This window comes from Salvelinus sp. IW2-2015, linkage group LG4q.1:29 (assembly GCF_002910315.2).
Source record: "Salvelinus sp. IW2-2015 linkage group LG4q.1:29, ASM291031v2, whole genome shotgun sequence".
NCBI classification, from domain to species: Eukaryota; Metazoa; Chordata; class Actinopteri; order Salmoniformes; family Salmonidae; genus Salvelinus; species Salvelinus sp. IW2-2015.
This window is the reverse complement of record NC_036842.1, coordinates 45,589,851-45,598,214: the sequence shown is the minus strand read 5'-3', so window position 1 is coordinate 45,598,214 and position 8,364 is coordinate 45,589,851. Positions and strand designations below refer to the sequence as shown.

General features: G+C 41.8%; 1 long non-coding RNA gene across 1 annotated transcript; it reads left to right on the top strand.

Moving 5' to 3' along the window:
• The first annotated feature begins 463 nt into the window (after positions 1-463).
• LOC139027547 (uncharacterized) lies at positions 464-6,291 on the top strand. Its single transcript, XR_011479658.1, has 2 exons — positions 464-762; positions 5,870-6,291. It is a non-coding gene; the product is annotated as an uncharacterized lncRNA (long non-coding RNA).
• The last annotated feature ends 2,073 nt before the right edge of the window (positions 6,292-8,364 follow it).

Below are 8,364 nucleotides of genomic sequence, written 5' to 3'. Positions count from 1 at the left end.
CAAAGTTGCTTCAACAAAGTACTGAGTAAGAGTCTGAATACTTATGTAAAWGTACTTTTTTTAAATTATGAATTAGCAAACATTTGTAAAAACCTGTTTTTGCTTTGCCATTATGGGGTATTGTGTGTTGATTGATGAAGGGAAACAATTATTTAATCTATTTTAGATTAAAGCTGTAACATAACAAAATGTGGAAAAAGTCAAGGGGTCTGAATAGATTCCGAATACACTGTATACAATATTCTGCCTATATGAACAAATACAATATTTCTAGCCATACTTGATTTAATGAAAAGCAGTAAACATACACATTTAATAACAGACTCATGAGCACAATCACGCAATAGTAAACATGTACATTGTTTCACATTCTATAATAACAGACTTATAAAAAACAAACAATAGCCTACAGCTCGCTTCCGATTCCATGGCACTTCACAGCTGCCCCTGGAAACTCAACCTATTGTAGCCTCATGCGGACGAAAGAGTAGCGGAGGAAGGAATTCACTGCTGCTGCAACTTAAGCAGTAAGATACACGTTGTGGCGGTACTTCATGATTTTTCAGACATTTGAAGCCGTAGTAGACTACTACAATGTGAGAGTTCCGTGGTTTTTACAGGTGTGACTACAGTGTGAATCTGTAGTTCACTGCTTCCTGTACGTTGTCAGTTATCTGTAATACTGTATCCTGTGGAAACAGACATTTGTGGAAGGAACCAAAAATGTCACAACATTTCGTGAGCGGAATTTAATTGAATGCTGTAAGTTTTGTTTAATTTGTCTCATATGTGAGATATATGGTAAACTTTGTCATTTCTAGCTAATAATTTACTTATATTTAGTGTGGTTGTGGTGGGTTTCGGACAACAGAGGGGGCCGTTCGCTCTAGTGGTTGCTTCAGTTCACAAGCTCTCACGCTATGTTGTCAGTCGAATGAGTGACAAGCCAGCAGCGGCTGTACTAAGAGCAACCAGATATAAACTCATTGATTTCCAAGGTGAGCGAGTTGTAAAGCACATAATAAGAAACACAAAGTTAAGAGGAGTGTAGTTATGTTATTGTTGTATTGTTTTCATAGTTAACCCTTTGACACATACAATCACGTATTTGTGATCATTGTTGAGTGGTCCCTGCGGCGTATGATCTCAAATACGTGATTGGAACTGTAGCAACCGAACGTATGACGCAACAAACGCGTCTAAACACCATTGTTGTCTGAACAACATCTAAATATTTTTTGTACTGATGGAAAATAAAGGTCTTAAACTTTATTCCTCAATTTTACCATTGTAAAAGATAAATGCGAACTTYATCATCCAAGCATCACACGGGACACATCCACAGCCAAAATCATTCAGTAAACCAGTCTCAATAACAGGTTGCGCTGACAAAAAACTAAACATAAGTTAGCGTCCTAACAGCTAGACTAGTTTACAACGTACCACATCTCTGGTGAGCACAAAATACTAAAGTAATGTTGTTTAGAAAATAAATGTGTGTCAGCGAAGCTAACAGCAGCAACAGTCTTTATGATGGCAGCCATGTTTGTTTACGTTTGCTTAAACTCCATAAGCACAGAATGTGAATTCACTATAATGCCGCATTCAAAACAACTGGGAAATCGGAAATCTCCGACTTCAGTGTATTGAAAACCACTGGGAACTCTGAAAATAATGAGCTCCGACTGGGAAAAATAGATTTGAACTGTCGTCCAACTCGGAATTACAACTCGGGGACTCTTTCTAGAGCTCTGACTTTCCGACCTGAACATCACTGATGTCATGATTTTACCTTGTATTTTTCCGATTTCCAAGTTTTGAACGTGGCATAAGACACAAATAAACAAAGTCAAAGATGGCTGAGCCCATTGCCCGGAAATATCAACTTAGTTTGGCCACTTTTCAGCATATTACAAATCTGCATGAGCTTGTTATAGCGTATACACGAACCAGAGCACATGACTTGACAAGTTGTTTACAGTTTTTGACCAATCTCAAAGCAAATAAAATGTTATCGACTCACAGATCATCACCCAAATACAAGCCTACTGCCTAGCCATAGCATGAACAGGGTTGACAGATTTGGTTGAAACCATTAGTGGGGTTTGTGGGGGGTGTTCATTTCATTTGTGGGGGGTTTTCAGGTGCATGGGGAAGTAGAAATGGGGGAAGGTATCGTGGGAGGGATATGATGGAGGAAATATTACTATGATGGGTGATTTATCAATAAATGGGGGGGCAAACACAGGATAAGTTTATAAACTAAATAAAAATCAAGTTTAAATATACTGTATAGTTAGTAATACTTGAAGTTTATATAAATGTAACCACGTTTTGGAAGGAGAGCGATAACTGGTCCACCCACGTAACATTCGATGGCGCCAAAGCATAAACCTAGATAATCATGTCTAGCTCCATAGTTTACGACAACCCATTATATCTAAAACCTCGCTTCACTCATGCCACGTTCTCTGCATACAATATAGCTGATTAGACGCACGCACCATTCAATCTGATCACCTGCACAAACTACCTCACTTTGTTGCTTACATGACTTTGTCCACCACCCTGTTCTCATTATCCTCCGCCTCGACCAGGCTAAAACCTATCCAAGCCATAATACTCATCGCATTTGATGAGAAATATCTTCTTCGCTTGGTGATGAGGCAGGCATCTGTAGGCTACATGTCCAGTGGTGATAATACGTTGACATGGTGATGAAATGTAGCCACAGCTATAGCCTAGTTTTTCCAGGGGAGAATAAATTAAATGAATTTTTAAAAATGAAGAAAAGGTATTTAGGATGCCGGCCTTAGCAATGGTAGGCATATGGAATAAATGCTCATACCCCTCTCTCACTTTTTGTGTGCCACTATTGTATCAAATACATCGGATTTAGCGCCTCAGGTTTCCCGCCCTATCTCACACGTGCAGCCCCTCAGACAGGCTAATACCAAAGCCTCTTTCAGATAATACATGGAATATAGATGATAATAATAATTATACAATGATCAATAATACTATAGGTACTCACTACTACTACTATAGGAAGAAAGTTTTATAAAGCCTCATATGAATCAGACATTGCGGTATTGATATAATGTGGGGTGTAGAGAATAGTGACAAAATGCAACAATCAAATTCTAGAACAGAAGCATAGAATTCTGGTACGCCGTGCTAAAAGAACGTGGTACCAGTGACAAACTCGGTGTCACTGACATTAGAGGGGAGAGGTCTGTGCAGAATCCCACAGCAGGAAAACTGCCAGAGGTCACTATTCGGAGGGAGTCCCGTATCAGTGGGCAGATAGGGGAGGGAGGGCAGAGGGACAGGCTCTCATACACCAACCTCATGCACCAGATAAACGGGGGGCTCTGCAAGGGTCACACAGAACCAGACATCATTGAAGCAGTCATCAAAGCCATCAGCCCAGGGCTGAAGGTGAGGGATATGTTAGAGATCAAGTGTAACCTCACACTTCCAAAACTCAGAACGATCTTAAAAGGGCGCTACAATGAGGAAGACACCTGTGATCTATGTCAGAAGTTGCTTAGCATCTCCCAAGAACCCAGAGAGTAAGAACACAACTTTCTGTTCAAGGCCATAAAACTAAAAGACAGGCTGCTATTTGCATCAAGGGAAAATTATTGAGAGGAACAATACAGCCCAGATCTGATTAGGAAGAAGTTCCTGAGGTCAGGGTTGTTGTGTGGCAGTTTCAGATCAAGCCTTCCCTGGATGACCTGACAGTCAACGATGAGATGCTCATTAGAGAACAGGGGAATGAGGCTGCGAGCTTGGAGTCAGAGAAACAGAACAAGCTAAAAAAAGCAACAGTCAAGACAACCCGAGTGAAAGAGCTATAAACTGGTTCGAAAGGCGAGCACACCCACATTCAGCAGGTGACCCCCCCCCCCCCAAGACCCAGCAGCAGCAGCACAGCCCACCAGAGGTGCCATTGACTGGAGAGCAGAGAGACCATCAGCAGCCAACTACACACCACTGACCGAGCTCCACACCATTGTGAGGGAGCTGAAAAGGGAGATGGCCGAGATGAGGAAGATGTGGATGGCATCCATTAGCACCGTTGACACCAAAGAAGCCTACCAGAGACAGCCAGCGGCAGAGAGAGGGACACGGAGGAGAGGCTGTAGAACAGGCCAGGAAGAGGGAAAAGGAGACAGCTGTAGACAATGCTTCAAGTGTGGCCAGACCGGTCATATATCCCGTGGGTGTCTAGCCTCCAGCCACTTGTAGGGCAACGGGAGAGGGTTGCTGTCGAATGACCAGCTATAACCCACCCAATAAAGTCCAGACGCTGTCACTGCTGCCTACAAGGAGAAGACAACAAGAACAGGCTGATGAAATGTACTGTTCAAAACCACTGGGAGGAACACCAGCCACTGTGTAGTGCAGTCAGTCATCTAGAACAAAGAGCAGCAGAGAAAGCACTAAAACACCAGACCCAAGAGGAATGTAAAGTCAACTACCTCTCCACAAAACAAAACACCAGACTTTTAAACCTAGTAGGTAAAAGGTGTATGGTGAAATGTAATTTCAACAACATATACCTGTCTCAGCACTCTGGGATAGAGGGGCACAGGCAAGCCTCATCAATGACGAATGGTGACGCCACTACCTGAATCACACCATCATCCGAGAGATAGATGAGCTACTAGGACCAGGACAGCTCACCAGTATGGCAGCCAATCAGACAATACCATTCATTGGTTGGATAGCTGTAAAGTTCAGCTAAACAGTTCAGGTGTTTCCAGTCCCATTCTCCAAATACCAGTTATTGTGTCCAGTAATCCTAATGTAGCAGAGGAACCTATCAAAGGCTTCAATGTGACAGAGAAGGTAATCAAGGGTCAACATCAGCAGGGAACGAAATCAGACATTGTGTGCACAACCAATGTTGTAAGTGGGGCTAATGCACATATCAGTCAGATAATGAGGGGGCCGTAGTGAAAAATGGCGGAAGACATTTCCTCCTCCAGGGCAAGCTACCACTCTTAGGTGTCGAACACACATACAGACCTACAGGGAATATGATGTTGGCCCTGATAGTAGCTCACTTCGTGTGCCTGAAGGTCTACACATAATGGAAGTGCCCGTGTGCTAGTTTGGGAAACATACAGACTGTACCTTGAAGCAGTGAAGCCAGTGGTGAAAAATCTGACACAGACACAGAAAAATTACACATACAGTACCAGTCAAACGTTTGGACACCTACTCCTTCAAGGCTTTTTCTTTATTTTTACAATTTTCTACATTGTAGTATAATAGTGAACACATCAAAACGACACCTTTGAGATTCTTCAAAGTAGCCACCGTTTCTTCAAGCAGAGTCTCAAAAACCRTCAAGAGCTATGACGAAGCTGGCTCTCATGAGGACCGCCACAGGAAAGGAAGACCCAGAGTTACCTCTGCTGCAAGGGATAAATTCGTTAGAGTTACCATCCCAAATAAATGCTTCACAGAGTTCAGGTAACAGACACATATCTACATCAACAGTTCAGAAGAGACTGCGTGATTCAGGTCTTCATGGTTGAATTGCTGCAAAGAAACCACTACTAAAGGTCACCAATGAGAAGAAGATACTTGCTTGGGCCAAGAAACATGAGCAATGGACATTAGACCGGTGGAAATCTGTCCTTTGGTCTGATGAGTGCAAATGTGAGATTTTTGGTTCCAACCTCCGTGTCGTTGTGAGATGCAGAGTAGGTGAAGGGATGATCTCCGCATGTGTGGTTCCCACCGTGAAGCATGGAGAAGGTGTGATGGTGTGGGGGTGCTTTGCTGGTGACACTGTCTGTGATATATTTAGAGTTCAAGGCACACTTAACCAGCATTTGTTTTTCAACAGGACAATGACCCAAAAACACACCTCCGGGCTGTATAAGGGCTATTTGACCAAGAAGAAGAGTGATGGAGTGCTGCATCAGATGACCTGGCCTCCACAATCACCCGACCTCTACCCAATTGAGATGGTTTGGGATGAGTTGGACCGCAGAGTGAAGGAAAAGCAGCCAACAAGTGCTCAGCATATGTGGGAACTCCTTCAAGACTGTTGGAAAAGCATTCCAGGTGAAGCTGGTTGAGAGAATGACAAGAGTTGTCAAAGCTATCATCAAGGCAAAGGAAGGCTACTTTGAAGAATCTAAAATATATTTTGATTTGTTTAACACTTTTTTGGTTACTACATGATTCCACATGTGTTATTTCATAGTTTTGATGTCTTCATTATTATAGAAAATAGGTAAAAATAAAGAAAAACCCTTGAATGAGTAGGTGTGTCCAAACTTTTGACTGGTACTGTATTCCTTCACTCCAACTGCACATCACATTGAAAGACCCGACCCCTGTACATCTCTGTTCTAAAGCCAGTTCAGGATCTAATCAACAGTGGCTGTATTTGACCCTTATTTAACTAGGCACGTCAGTTAAGAACAAATTCTTATTTTCAATGACGGCCTACCGGGGAATAGTTTGTTAAAACTTCTTATGGCTTAACGGGATCGATATGACAACAGCCCGTGAAAGTGCAGGGCGCCAAATTCAAACAACAGAAATCTCATAATTAAAATTCCTCAAACATACAAGTATCTTATACCATTTTAAAGGTAATTTTGTTGTTAATCCCACCACAGTGTCCGATTTCAAAAAGGCTTTACAGCACCACAAACGATTATGTTAGGTCACCGCCAAATCACAGAAAAACATTTTTCCAGTCAAAGACAGGAGTCACAAAAAGCAGAAATAGAGATACAATGAATCACTAACCTTTGATCTTCATCAGATGACACTTATAGGACTTCATGTTACACAATACATGTATGTTTTGTTCTGTAAAGTTCATATTTATATTAAAAAATCTCAGTATACATTGGCGCGTTATGTTCAGTAGTTCCAAAAACATCCGGTGATTTTGCAGAGAGCCACATCAATTTACAGAAATACTCATAATAAACGTTGATCAAAGATACAAGTGTTATACATAGAATTTTAGATCCACWTCTCCTTAATGCAACCGCTGTGTCAGATTTCAAAAAAGCTTTACTGAAAAAGCAAACCATGCAATAATCTGAGGTCGGCGCTCAGAGCCCAATCAAGACAAAAAGATATCCGCCATATTGTGCAGTCAACAGAAGTCAGAAATAACATTATAAATATTCACTTACCTTTGATGATCTTCATCAGAATGCACTCCCAGGAATCCCAGTTCCACAATAAATCTTTGATTTGTTCGATAATGTCCATCATTTATGTCCAAATAGCTACTTTTGTTAGCGCATTTGGTAAACAAATCAAAACTCACGAAGCGCGTTCACTAGTTGCAGACGAAATGTCAAAAAGTTCCGTTACAGTCCGTAGAAACATGTCAAATGATGTATAGAATCAATCTTTATGATGTTTTTAACATAACTCTTCAATAATGTTCAAACCGGAGAATTCCTTTGTTTTCAGAAAAAGCAAATGGAACGGGAGCTACCTCTCATGTGAATGCGCATGACCAGCCCGTGGCTGCTGGCAGACCTCTGACTCATTCCCCTCTCATTCAGCCCTCCTTTACAGTGGAAGCCTCAAACAAGTTTCTAAAGACGGTTGACATCTAGTGGAAGYCTTAGGAAGTGCAACATGACCAATATCCCACTGTATCTTCAATAGGGGCTGAGTTGAAAATCGACCAAACTCAGATTTCCCACTTCCTGGTTGGATTTTTTCTCAGGTTTTTGCCTGCCATATGAGTTCTGTTATACTCACAGACATCATCCAAACAGTTTTAGAAACTTCAGAGTGTTTTCTATCCTAATCTACTAATACCATGCATATATTAGCAACTGGGACTGAGGAGCAGGCAGTTTACTCTGGGCACCTTATTCATCCAGCCTACTCAAAACTGCCCCCAGCCATAAGAAGTCTTGTCTTGTTCAGGGGCAGAACGACAGATTTTTACTTTGTCAGCTCGGGGATTCGATCTTGCAACCTTTTGGTTACTAGTCCAACGCTCTAACCACTAGGCTACCTGCCACCCCGTATCACAACATCAAAGTCACTCTACTCCTCACCCAGTATCTGTGTCAGTAAGAAAGATGGGAGTTTAACTTCTCACGAGTCACCAACCCTGATCCGGTAGCACCCCCCCCCCCTCCCCCCTGACCCGCACAGCTAGCATAGCGTCACAAGTAACTTGTAGCATCTAAATATCATTAAATCACAAGTCCAAGACACCAGATGAAAGATACAGGTCTTGTGAATAAAGCCACCATTTCAGATTTTTAAAATGTTTTACAGGGAAGACACAATATGTAAATCTATTAGCTAACCACGTTAGCAAAGGACACGATTTTTTTACTCCCA